Source organism: Ornithorhynchus anatinus, chromosome X5 (genome assembly GCF_004115215.2).
Source record: "Ornithorhynchus anatinus isolate Pmale09 chromosome X5, mOrnAna1.pri.v4, whole genome shotgun sequence".
Taxonomy (NCBI): Eukaryota; Metazoa; Chordata; class Mammalia; order Monotremata; family Ornithorhynchidae; genus Ornithorhynchus; species Ornithorhynchus anatinus.
In genome coordinates this window covers 42,188,517-42,202,544 of record NC_041753.1, presented here as the reverse complement: position 1 = coordinate 42,202,544, position 14,028 = coordinate 42,188,517, and the positions used below count along the sequence as shown (strand labels likewise).

Genomic DNA, 14,028 nt, shown 5'->3' with positions numbered 1-14,028 from the left:
GGGCATGTCATTGATGGAATAACCAATACCAGTAGTTTTCTGGGATGATTATTCAGTTTGTGGATTATCCAAGACCTTTACTTTTATATTTCCCCCTATGTGTTCTCTGTTTTGGAATCATTTCAATACTCATTAGCACTTACACAGGAAGAAAGTGGAAGGGAAAGGGAAGAAATGCAAATCTGTCCATTTTGCTACTTTGTAATTTTGTTAAAGCCAAAAGTTTCAAAATGTTTCATCTAGGTTGTTGAGATCTGTGAAGTTCAATTATCCTCGATATTCATTTCTCTCATTGCCACAGATAATTAAATCAAGTGTGTGGACATTATAAATAATCTCTACAATTTCTACTTTAATGAACCAAAGTTCATAAAAAGAACAGATTCATGGATTTCCCCTAATCTATAGTCAAATCTCTCTCCTACTGAGTGGAAAATACGGTAACTTTTCTGTACAACTGGATGGGGAAAATCTGAAAAAAAAAAGATTCTGTCCACTTCTGACTGGCTATACACTTCTAACTTTCTGCTCTACTGCTTTTGGAGCAGTTCCAGGAATTAAATTAGTAGCAATAAAACATAAAACTCTTTTCCTACTAACATCAATCTTTCACTTCCATGTCAAGTGACAGCATGATTTTGGCAAAATACAGGAAAATGGCACCTTGTCTTTTTACTGAAATCATATAATGGCATTACTACTAGAAAAATGAATGAAACTACATCAAATTTTACCAAAACTTGAAATTCAGTATATTTTTTCTTGCCTCTTGCAAATAAGCCATTTAAATTGACTTGAAAGATAAAATTCTTAGCCTATGAAAAAGACTCAGGTCAATCAAAATCATATCCTATTTTGAATGGAATTGATTGGCGACCTACATAAAAGATGCTGGAGCCAAGCAATAACAGCAATTTTGAACTCAAGCTTTGAGAAACAGATTGGCAAAATGGCCTACAGTCATTCTTCCAAAAAGCTCTAAGATTTTTCAGATGCGTGATTATTTGAGCACCAAGAACTTAGCTATTAATACAGGATATACTAATTTGGAGGGTGAGAGTGTTTCAGAAAGGTATAATATTTGTAAGAAAGTATTATTTTAGACCTAGTAAGTTTCAACACTGACTAAAGGGAACAGTTTCTGCTGTTCAAATGAAACTGGTTGGTCTAAAATCTAAATAAGCAAAAGATCAGAATTTCATATTTTCTTTTTCAGTTAATTTTGTTTATGCAGTGAAGGAACAATAAAACCAAGAAGCTGGGACTATATAAATTTATATTGTATTACAGTCATCGTATATAGCAAGATAAAAGAAAAGGAAGTTCTTAGGATATAAAATTCTACATAAGCTTTGGAATTTTCCACAAACTTTTTCTCTTGCTGCAATTTTCATTCTATCTCCAATTACAAGTCTACTAGCCAAACCTTAACTAAAATAATCCACAATTTTAATTCAAACTAGGAGAAATACTTATTCTTCATTCAGTTTTTTTTTATGGCATTTGTTAAGTGCTTACTATGTGCTAGGCACTATTCTAAGTGCTGGGGTAGATACAAGCTAATCGGGTTGGGCACAGTCCATGTCCCCCATGGGGCTCCCAGTCTTAATCCTCATTTTGCCAAACTGAGGCACAGAGAAGTGAAGTGACTTGCCCAAGGTCACACAGTGGACAAGTGGTGGAGCCAGGATTAGAACCCAGGTCCTTCTGACTCCCAGGCTCATTTTCTATTCACTAGACCATGCTATTTCTAACCTAAGTTAGCTAGGTCATAGTCTTCTCTCACATTTCTCTCCCTGTTCCTCTCATCTTTCGCCTGGATCCTCGCTTATGTTGTTTCTTTCTTTGCCACTGTCCGTAATTTACCCTCTCCTCTTCTACCTTTCCTTATTTATCTCTGCTGTTTGTTTCCCCTCCTTCTTTCTCCCCTGGTCCCTCATTGCCTGACCCTCTCCCCAACCTGTCTCCCAGTCACCGTAGCAAGCCCTGACTCTCTTCAATCAATCGATGGTATTTATCAAGTGCTTCCTTTGTGCAGAGCACTGTACTAAGTACATGGAAGAGTACAATAAGGGATAGGGTCTAGAACACAAGTAGAGGGGTTAGCTTTTAAAAGCAGGCAGGAGACCTCTTAAAGTCTGCTGGAAAAGTGGAGAAGATAGAAGTGGGGGGCAGAGAGCTATGAGGATGGCTTCACAGTTAGAGATTAGGCTGGAGCCATTGGAGGCTACAAGAGGGAAGTATGAGTCTGCTGTAGTTTGGGACTGTCAATGAGGGAAGTAGAGTAGCACTGTTGAGCAGATGAAAGGGCAGAATTATAACAAGAGAGTAAATTAGAAGAGGGAGAAGTGAGCCTGCTTTCTGGATTTCCATTAACAACACTCAGCTACAGAAGTGCAGGAGTGGATGGAGTAGATGGTGGGGATAATCCAGGGCTGGGGGTTGGCAGCTAGAGGGCAATGGAGCAGGAAGGGGACAGAGGAGTTGAGTTTAGAATAGAGGGCAGTATTAAGGGCATGAACCTTTATGCCTGGTGGTAGTAGTACTCATATTTATTAAGCACTTACTGTGCACAGAACAATGCATTAAGTACCGGGAAAGAGCTTACGGGTGGCAATTAGACACGGGTCCTGTCTCTCGAAGGGCTCACACCTATGAATGGAGGTAGAGGGAGGAGAAAGAGGACTGGAGACAAACACGTCGGGAGAAGCAACTTGACCTAGTGGACAGAGCACGGGCTTGGGAGTCAGAAGGACCTGGGTTCTAATTCTGGGTCTGCCACTTGCCTGCTATGTGACCTTGGGTAAATCACTTTACTTCTCGATGCCTCAGTTACCTCATCTGAAAAATGGGGATTAACACTATGAGGCCCTTGTGGGACATGGACAGCGTGGCTCAGTGAAAAGAGCATGGGCTTTGGAGTCAGGGCTCATGAGTTCGAATTCCAGCTCTACCACTTGTCGGCTGTGTGACTGTGGGTAAGTCACTTAACTTCTCTGTGCCTCAGTTCCCTCATCTGTAAAATGGGGATTAAGACTGTGAGCCCCACGTGGGACAACCTGATTCCCCTATGTCTACCCCAGTGCTTAGAACAGTGCTTGGCACATAGTAAGCGCTTAACAAATACCAACATTATTATTATTATTATTACATGGACTGTGTCCTACCTGATTACTTTGTATCTACCCCAGGGTTTAGATCAGTGCTTGGCACATAGTAAGTGCTTAACAAATACCATAAAAAAAAGGAATGAAACTCTAAAACATTAAAACAGCTTAAGGGAGGACAAACACACAGTATACAAAATAAAAACTAAAGTCAGTAGAGAGCTATGCCTAGAGGAGAAGAATTTCTCCTTTCTGTAAGCTAGTTCTGGGCAGGGAAGGTCTCTGCTTATCATTATATTTTACTCTCCCAAGTGCTTAGTATAGTGCTCTGCACATAGTAAGTGCTCAGTAATTATGATTGAATGAATGAATCAGAGTCCACAGCAATGGCTACCGCAGCCACTAGCTTTCTCGAGGTTCCAGGAGACCTCATGCTGGAGATGCCGTTCTCATCGCTGCAGGGGTGGAGGAAAATAGGATTGCTACCTTGACCTTGACTCTCCCAATAAAATGACTGCCTTGGGCTGGCACTCTCTTTCTCCCTCTTTGGAAGTCCACGATTAGAATAAAAACAGTAATAATGATAATCATTATTTGTTAAGCACTTACTTTGTCCCAAGCACTGTTCTAGCACTGGAGTAGATACAAGGTAATCGGGTTGGGCATAGTCCCCGTCCCACAAGGGGCTCACATAACCCAAATGAGCCAGCCTCTATCTAGAGCTATCCAAGGAATGGGAAACTCCTGGCAGGACCCAGTTAATAATTCTATGAAAGTCCCCATAATCACATCTAAACCAGATTCCCAAACTAGAAGATAACCAAAGTCAGGGCTTAGTTAGCACTACAATTGCAAAGAATAGCAACTGAAAATGCCAGCATCCAAGTTTACAAGGTAATAGTTAAAGCCACTGAGGTTCACAGCTGCAAGAACCAAGATTGATAATCTCTTTACCAGAAATCAGGTGCTTTGCCAGGTGGATGCTGCTTGGATTTGCTTGGAGAGTGGCTGGAAAAAGAGTTCAGTCTAAGCCCCAAATAAACTCACCCTAGCTTTGTTTTTACCCCAGATAATAATAATCATAATACTGTTTTTAAGCACTGTCCTAAGCACTGGGGTAGATACAAGATACTCAGGTCCCACATAGGGCTCACAATCTAAGTAGGAGGAAGAACAGGAATTGAATCCCCATTTTGCAGATGAGGGAACAGAGGCACAGTGCCTTGCCCAGGTTCACCCAGCAGGTAAGTGGCAGAACTGGGATTAGAACCCAGGTCATCTGACTCCCAGACCTGTGCTCTTTTCGCTAGGCCGTGATGCTTCCCTCGGCTATAGTGGAGAGAAATACTTTACCAGGTGGAAATCTTCTTATGATGTGTGGTCTCAACCAGAAGAAGGTCCCCAAGCCCCTAACAGAGCAGCTCAGGATCCTCCCACTGCCTAACTTCCTCACCATACTCCCCTCAGGAAAACCCAGACCCCAACCCAGGAGAGTGGAATTTTCCCACAATTGGCCAAAAAGCCAGTCTCTTCCCAGAATATCCCAATAGCTTCTGCCAACTATATGCCAAATCAATCCCTGCTATTTCAGTGCTTATGGTGTACAGAGGACTGTACTATGCACTTGGGCAACTACAACACAACAGAGTTGGTAGACCCGTTACCTGCACACAAGGAACTTACAGTCTAGAAGGGGAGACAAATATTAATATAAATAAATTATGGATATGTATATAAGTGCTGTGTGGGGCTGAGGATGGGGTGATTATCAAGTGCTTCAAGGGTATGGAATCAAATGCATAGCCGATGCAGAAGGGAGGGGGGAAAAAGGGCTTAATCAGGGAAGGCCTCTTGGAGGAGATGAGACCTTAATAAGGCTTTGAAAGTAGGGGGAGGGCATTCTGGGCCAGAGGGCAGATGTTGGAAAGGAGTCAGAGGCGAGAGAGAGGAGATCAGGGCACGGTGAGCAAGCCAGAGCTAGAGGAGTGAAGTGTGCAGGCTGGGCTGTATTGGAAAATTAGTGAAGTAAGGTAGGATGGAGGGAGTTTATTGAATGCTTTAAAGCCGATGATACGGAGTGAATGGGGTCCATGCTCTATTCCCTACAGTCCTCTTGTCAGCCCTGATTGACAGGATTTTAAATCACCCTGTTCCAGCTGTGGCCTGGCTTGCTAACATTTTCCTATTAGAATGGCCCTCAAGCTGGGCAAGCACCAATGTCAATGTCAGAGCCAGAATGCTGTGCATAGTGGATAGGATGGACCATTGGTCTAACCTTGTAATGGCATTCCTTATGGTCACCATTGGTCTAACCTTGTAATGGCATTCCTTATGGTCTTCTCTTGAAACCTGCTGTTCCTACCGTTTTTATTCTCTGGATTCAGAGAACACAAGAACTAGATTGGCAAAAAAACTGAGCTTAAACCATTTTATTGTGCTTGTACACTATGCACAGTGTCCTTTTTAAAAATTTTCTAGCATGCCAAACCTGAACCTTTCAATATCAAAGCCACTCCACAGAGAGATTGTTTTGAAATTGGTGAAGCTTTTATCATTTCCTAGCTTGCCACTTGAATGGAATGGAAAATTCAACTAGGAATACAACTATGCCATAATAATAACATAAATAGCATGGAAAAAAGACCATAGGCATAACACATGGCCAAAGTTTGAAAGATGCACAAGCTTTTTAGAACATGTTTTAAATCCATAGATCCCAGGTGGAAATTGTAAAGTAATCAAACCAACTTGGAATTTACACCTTGAAACAAAAAATGTTCATAACAAAACAGAACAAATGCTGAGGGGAAAAAAAAAATCACATTTCTGGTGGTGCTGCTCCCCAAATGAAAGAGTTTTGCCTAAGGGAAGAAGTCCTAATTTTTCAAATCTTCCATATCCAAAATGTTATTTTTTTCTACTTGTGCATTTTCCAGTCTTCTCTTAGGAAACTAAATGTTCTCTCTCAGATGAGCTATCCTTTATAATGATACAATACATATCCTCTATCATTTAAACAGCCAGTTTTCTTCATCAATAAAACTTCTTCTATAAAATTAAAAATTACATTTTTTAAAAATGTACATGGCATATTTATTCCAGAGTGTTTAAAATTTGGTTACTGGCATTCCAATAATCCCCATCAGTGGTGGGGCTGAGTGACGGGAAACAGCTTTCAGGCCGATGACCCACCCCTCCAAGGCTTGGGGAAGACCCTGGTCCCTGGCACCTCATAGCCTTCTGGTTGCTACGGCCCACCTCTGTTGCTTCTGTGGGGAGACCTTTTTTTAATGGTATTAAGTCCTTACTATGTGCCAGGCACTATACTGAGCGCTGGGGTAGACATAAGCTAATCAGGTTGGATACAGTTCATGTCTCCTGTGGGGCTCAGAGGAGTAATCCCCACTTTAGAGATGAGGTAACTGAGGCCCGGAGAAGCTAAGTGACTTGCCCAAGGTCACATAGACAAGTGGCGGAACCAGGATTAGAACCCAGGTCTAAATCCTGAGTCCCAGGCCTGGGCTCTATCCACTAAGCAACACTTATTGCTATTGTTCTTGTCTGTCCGTCTCCCCTGATTAGACTGTAAGCCCGTCAAAGGGCAGGGACTGTCTCTATCTGTTACCGATTTGTACATTCCAAGCGCTTAGTACAGTGCTCTGCCAATAGTAAGCGCTCAATAAATACTATTGAATGAATGAATGAATGAATGAATGAATGAATGAATGAATGAATGAATGAATGAATGAATGAGAACAGTGCAGAACCAACTGTGGTGCTTTGAACTGAAGAGGCTGGCCAAGGCATCAGCAGCTTCCCTTTCTTGACTCCTCCAGTGTGGTTTGTGGCTACAGCCCTGACCTGGGATTCAGAAGGACCTGGATCCTAATCCCAGCTCCACCACATGTCTACTGTGTGACCTTGGGCAAATCACTTCACTTCTCCGGGCCTCAGTTACCTCATCTGTAAAACAGGGACTAAGAGCGTAAACCCCATGTGGGACACGGACCATGTCCGACCTGATTAACTTGTATCATCCTCAGTGCTTAGAACAGTGCTTGGCACATAGTAAGCACTTAACAAGTACCATAATTATTGTTACTATGTGTCTGCATCCACTCCATGCCCCTAGAGCTACCCTCAGTGCAGAGTGCTGCTACTAGGGCGAATACCCTGTTTCCCCCTCTCAGGTTTGGTTACTGATCTGTACACGTCCTAATGTCATGGGAAGTAAATGTTAGCAATATTGTTCACAGAAAGGGAACTTGAGGCACAGAGCAGTTAAGCAGTTAGTGACCAATTTCCCATGGGAAAGAAGAGCTCGAGAGACCTAGCAGATTGAGAAGCAGCATGTCCTAATGGAAAGAGCATAGGCCTGGGAGTCAAGAGGACTTGGGTTCTAATCCCAGCTCTGCCAGTTGCCTGCTGTCTGACTTGGGCAAGTCACTGCACTTCTCTGTGCCTCAGTTTCCTCATCTGCAAAATGGGGGGTCAATCCCTGTTCTTCCTCCTACTTAGATTATGACCCCCATGTGGGACCTGATGATCTTGTATCTACCCTAGCAATTAGTACAGTGCTTGACACATAGTGAGTGCTTACCAAATACAACAATCATTAATAATAATTTGACTACATTTTCATGATTAACTGCACTAAATAAAGCTGCTGATTTAAAATCTGATTCATATACATCCTTCTCCATCAGCTTTCAGTGGAATTTCCCTGGCATAAAGACTGTGGAGAACTGGAGAAAATGGGCTTCACAAAAAAGGATTCTAGGAAACTTATGGCAGTCATATGTTTTTCAGTCATTCACTGTGACCCACCTCCGCTCACCAAAAATATATTTTTGAAAAATAAAGTGCTTCTAGGCAACAGCAGTTTTAGAAAGCAATTTTGAAACCACATCTTATTTTTCGGTTTGTTTTAAGCATGCAGCGCCCCCCTGTGGAATTCACTACTGTTCAAAGAGAATTTGGGGGAAAATGGGAGATGGGTGAAGTTCTCCAATATTTCTTCTTAATTAAACAATGGAATACTAAAACGATTACCTACATCGGTCTAATTTAAACATAAAGTACCTTAAAACAAAAATAACCTTGCACTGAAATACTTCAGGAATGCAAGTCCTATAAAGCTCTATCTCCAAAAGGTTTTTCAAATTTCAGGAATAACTTTACCAATCATTTAAATAACTATATTAACTATGCAAGAACAATGATCATAGCCCTTTGCATTCATATCTTAATTGACTATATTCCTGTGGGGGGTATTTTTAATCTCCATTTCACTACTGAAGGAAACAGAGACTAGAAATTTGCAGTGGTATCCTGTCGGTCACAGAGCTCATCAGATAAAGGATTGCTGATCCCACTTCTTTCGGGAAATACCTGGTCTCCTTCCTCCTTAGAATGGGAGCCCGATGAGGGACAGGGTCTGTGTCCAACCTGATGATCTTGTTTCTACCCCAGTGCTTACTGCAGTGCTTGGAACACAGTAAACACTTAACAAGTGCTACCATTATTTATTTTGAAACCTAATTTAGAACGCTACAGTCAGGTGTGTACATTGTAAAACATGAGCTTGTTTCCCAACAGAAAAGTTTCCTGATAGGGCCAACGATGCTTTGCAGATGCTTTTTTATTCAAGCAAAATGATGATAATAATAATAATAATGTTGGTATTTATTAAGTGCTTACTATGTGCAGAGCACTGTTCTAAGCGCTGGGGGAGATACAGGGTAATCAGGTTGTCCCACGTGAGGCTCACAGTTAATCCCCATTTTACAGATGAGGTAACTGAGGCACAGAGAAGTTAAGTGACTTGCCCACAGTCACACAGCTGATAAGTGGCAGAGCCGGGAGTCGAACCCATGACCTCTGACTCCGAAGCCCAGGCTCTTTCCACTGAGCCATGCTGCTACAGTTCATTTTGTCACAATATTTTGTGATCTCCTGAAAGTCAATTCTTTAAACTGGGCAGACTTGGATTTGGGGCCACTTTGCTTCTTGGAATTGATAGGACCTGCCTGGGAGGGCTGGGGAAGCTGCACTAATCCCATCAAACCTGGCAGCCAGCCTACTTCTAGTCTCTCTGCTGAGCCGACAGCAAGGTAGGAGGAGAGGGATGGGGCTGGAAAAATCTGCAATACAATCTGTCAATCTGTCAACCTATTACAGACTCTGGGATAGGGCTTGGCACTTGGTAAGTGCTAAACAAATACCACTAAAAAATGAATAAAAAATCAGAAAGGTGGCCCCATTTCCAGTTCTCTCCCCACTGGAGTTACTTGATCAAACCTATTTATTGAGCGCTTATTGTGTGCAGAGCACTGTACTAAGTGCTTGGAAGAGTATAACAGAACAGAGTTGGTAGACACATTCCTTGCCCATGATGAGCTCACAGTCTTAGAGGAATGATTAAGTCTTAACACTTAGATGTGTCCTGATCTGGTTTGGGTCACAAGACGAATATTCCACCAGAAAATTTCATGCAAAAATGTCATCATTCCCAATGGAGAACTAGTCAATATTTTGTTTCTGTTCATTTGAACTGCTATCCAAGTCTCTGTGTCATGTGACTGCAGATATATTTACTTAAATGGCCATATGATTAATTAATCATGATTGAGCAGCTATAGTTCATTAGGCATTCAATTGAACATAAAAAGTAGAAAAGAAATCACCCTTTGCTCTCAGTATAAATGCAGTGCCGAAGAGCCTAATTTGCTAAGAACATAGAAGAGTATGAAAATTATCAGAACTATTTAAAAAGTTCCACAGAGCCAGAAGATCTCATATACAATCAAGAAGATCACTCACCATCTTTAACGAGAACTGCAGAAACATAAGGGGAGGGATTTGATGATTTGGACTGGAGCAACATATCTGGCAGTGGTTTCAGTGATTAGGCTTAATTGCCATGAAATTTCAAAGAAGGCAGTTGTCATCAGGAAAAGACCTTCCAAAATAAGGAAAGTTTTGAATGAAGAAAGACTGTTTGCTCACGGGACTGGAGAAGAAATATTTTTCCTACCCTACATTATACATCAGTGAATCGCAAACCAGGTTTCACACATTTGGAGCCAATTCTTTTGAATCATAGCAGAAGCAAGCAGCAAGGACTTGGGAGAGTACAACACAACAGAGTTGGTAGACATATGCCCTGTCCACAATGAGCTTACCATCCAGAGGGGGAGACTGACATTTATTTATATTAAATATATGTAACAGATATGTACATAAGTGCTGTGGGACTGAGGGTGGGGTAAATATCGAATGTCTAAAGGCTACAGAGCGTACAATACAATAGAGTTGGTAAGAATGATCTCTGTCCATAAGGACATAACTGGCCTCTACTTGCCCTGCTTCTGTGGAGTGGGTCTTAATCAATAAATGGTATTTATGGAAAACTTAATACATGCAGAGCACTGTATTAAAGCACTTGGGAGAGTACATTACAACAGAACTAGCAGACACATTCCCTGCCCATAATGAGTTTACAGTCTAGGGGGTGTATGGGGGTGTAAGCTCATTGTGGTCAGGGAATGTGTATTGTACTCTCCCAAGCATTTAGTACAGTGCTGTGCGCACAGTAACTGCTCAATAAATACTACTGAATGAATGACTGAATGATGGCAAGCAAGGAGAGACGATGAAGGCTCCCCCGGTCTAAGTTGGTTGGGAAGTTCTGCTATAAAATAATAGAAGCAGCTGTGTTGCCAAATATTATCAACTCGCTCCCCAGTACCATGCACAATTAAGATGATGGACATCTCAAAGTTGGTTCCACAGTGGAAACTCAATAATTGTACCTTGTTCCTAAGAGAGTTACAGAGAAAGAGAGAGAGAGAGAGAGAGAGAGACTTCTCTATACACAGAGGCAGAAAAAACCCCAATGAACAAGCCCATTGAATATGTAGACTATGAAGCTTGAGGTTACCTGGAAAACATTAAAACCTCTTTGAGAGGCTTGACGAATACTTATGCCACAAGAAAAAGAAAAAGGAAAAATTGAGAGCTTTTGGAGAGCGAATTGGAGGTGCCAGAAGCAGAGTTCACCAGTTCAAACTTGAAGGAGATCATTGTTTCTGCTGATGGTATTGGAGAACTAAGAATATCTTATCTAAATTTCTCTGCACGTGCCAATAAAAATTCTTTACAAATTCTTCCCCCAAAATGGTTTCTGCTTAAACTCTTCTACTGGAAAAAAATCAATTTTGTTTTTTAAATGGCCAATACTTTTGTTGCACCTTCACAATGGCCCAGATTTCTTTATTTTAGTAGATGTTTAGATTCCTGCAGAATGACAGGGATTCAGTTCAATTTTTTCCCCCACAGACCAGTTCATTCTAATCAATCCTGAAATAAGCACAATTCCACATGCACCACTATACATCTAGGGAAATGATTCAACAGCAAAATACTTAATCTTTGTTTTTCAGTGAAAAACAAATGGGAAGAGAGGTAAAAGAAAAACAATCCTCTTTCAAGACTAATCATTTCGAAGATTAGCAAATAAGTAAAAATTTCAGAAAGGCGATGAACTGATCCTTCTGTTTTAGCCCAACAAACTCCAGTGGAAAAAGCAATTTTCCTTAATCAATCAGTGGTATTTATTGAGGGTGTAATATGTGCAGAGCACTGTACTAAGTATTGGGGAAAGTACAATACAATAGCAGCGTGGCTCAGTGGAAAGAGCACGGGCTTTGGAGTCAGGGCTCATGAGTTCGAATCCCAGCTCTGCCACTTGTCGGCTGTGTGACTGTGGGCAAGTCACTTAACTTCTCTGTGCCTCAGTTCCCTCATCTGTAAAATGGGGATTAAGACTGTGAGCCCCACGTGGGACAACCTAATTCCCCTATGTCTACCCCAGCGCTTAGAACAGTGCTCGGCACATAGTAAGCGCTTAACAAATACCAACATTATTATTAAAGTTGGTAGACCCTATCCCTGCCCACAAGGAGCTTACAGTCTCCATGGGGAGAGAGGCATTAAAATGAATTATGGATAGGGGAAATAGTAGAGTATATAGATATTACATAAGAGCTGTGGGACTGGGGTATCAAAGTGCATAAAGTGTACACAACAGCGAAGTGCATAGGCAATGCAGAAGAGAGGGCAGGGAGGGGAAAATCAATGCTTAGTCAGGGCTATATTCTCCACTCAAACCAAGCTAAGACCACTTTGTTTCTTTGATCTGGGGCTGCCAAAGTTACTACCTGCAGTACAGCTCCTCTACCCATCTAAAAGAGATGGGCCAGAAGAATTACTATTAATCAGGCAATACCCTCTGGAAGAGGTGGGTTTTCAGGCCTCTGAAGATGGAAAAAACTGCAGTGTGGCTGATTTGAAGTGGGAAGGTATTTCAGGCATGGAGAAAGACATGAGCAAGGGGTCAGAGGGGGGAAGTAGAGAATGAGTTGCAGTAACAAGATCATCTTGGGAAGGGGAAGAGTGATGAGTGCAAGTAGTAGATGAAGAGAGCTGATACATAGAGACTCCAGGAATGGAGAAAGCAGGTGTGTGAGTTCTCCAAGGTTGTGGACTGGTGGAGCAAGAATGATGAACATGAAAAAAGAAAGTTGAGATAATAATAATAATAATAATGCCATTTGTTAAACACTTACTATGTGCCAGGCACTGTTCTAAGCACTGGGGTAGATACAAGATCATCGGGTTGGACACAATCCCTGTCCCACAGAGGGTTCACAGTCTTAATCCCCATTGTACAGATGAGGAATTGAAGCACAGAGAAGCTAAGTGATTTGCCCAAAGTCATACAGCAGTCAAGTGTCAGAATAGACATTAGAACCCAGATCATTCTGACTCCCAGGCCCATGCTGTATCCACTAGGCCACGCTGAGTTGAGTTCAGTGGACAGGGTGATTTTGAGGACTTGCTTTTCAAGTCCAGTGGTTCTCAAACACTCATTCCATGATTCCCTATAGGGCTCCCATGATACTGACCCACGTCACATCTCCACTAAAAAAAAAAAAAAAAGACACAAAGCCACAGCTAGTCTCTCTCTTTGGCACTGCAGCATGGAAGGAGTGCATGGGGAGAGAACAGGAGCTGAAGGATACCTGCTTACCACATTCAGATGGTACAGTTGGTCACTTTGATCATCAAATAGTTGTTTAGAGCTCTGCAGTGCTCCATTGTCCAGGAACCCCTGAGAACTCTTCTGCAATTTCCCTGGGGCCTAGTCTCAGTATGAAAAATATGTTAGAATGTACTTCTATTCACATGCACATTTACACACACACACACACACACACACACACACTCCCAGACTGAGCTCCCCTTCTCCCTCTACTGACCCCCCTTCACCTCTCCGCAGCTTAACCCTCTTTTCCCCCCATTTCCCTCTGCTCCTCCCCCCTCCCTTCCCATCCCCTCTGCACTGCACTCGTCTGCTCAACTGTATATATTTTCATTACCCTATTTATTTTGTTAATGAAATGTACATCGCCTTGATTCTATTTAGTTGCCATTGTTCTTACGAGATGTTCTTCCCCTTGACTCTATTTATTGCCATTGTTCTTGTCTGTCTGTCTCCCCCGATTGGACTGTAAGCCCGTCAAAGGGCAGGGACTGTCTCTATCTGTTGCCGACTTGTTCATTCCAAGCGCTTAGTACAGTGCTCTGCACATAGTATGCGCTCAATAAATACTATTGAATGAATGAACTTGTTCTTTTTGTAGGTAAAGAGGACCCCACTGAGGGTGAAGTACTAGAGCATAGTCTATTTATAGTCTCAATTCCTTTGCTTAATGTGGCATAAAAGAAGGAATTCCAATCAAGTGCTTCTATTCTGCTGAGCAGTTTGTGGCCTAGAAGTAAGGTATCCTATTTTAGTCAAAATATTTTGTGAGAAGCAGCGTATCTTAGTGGGAAGAGCACGGGCTTGGGAGTTGGA

The 14,028-nt window shown here is 41.9% G+C and overlaps 1 protein-coding gene across 3 annotated transcripts in view; it reads right to left on the bottom strand.

Annotated features, from left to right (window-relative positions):
• SAXO1 (stabilizer of axonemal microtubules 1) overlaps positions 1–14,028 on the bottom strand; it is a 64,132-nt gene that overhangs the window by 43,147 nt on the left and 6,957 nt on the right. Inside the window, exon 1 of one of the 3 annotated variants that reach the window (XM_039910718.1) lies at positions 9,930–10,061. The exons of the other annotated variants lie outside the window; for them this stretch is intronic. The gene's annotated coding sequence lies outside the window, so the exon portion shown is untranslated. Of the gene's footprint in view, positions 1–9,929; positions 10,062–14,028 lie in introns of those variants that run through there. 3 annotated transcript variants of the gene reach the window in all.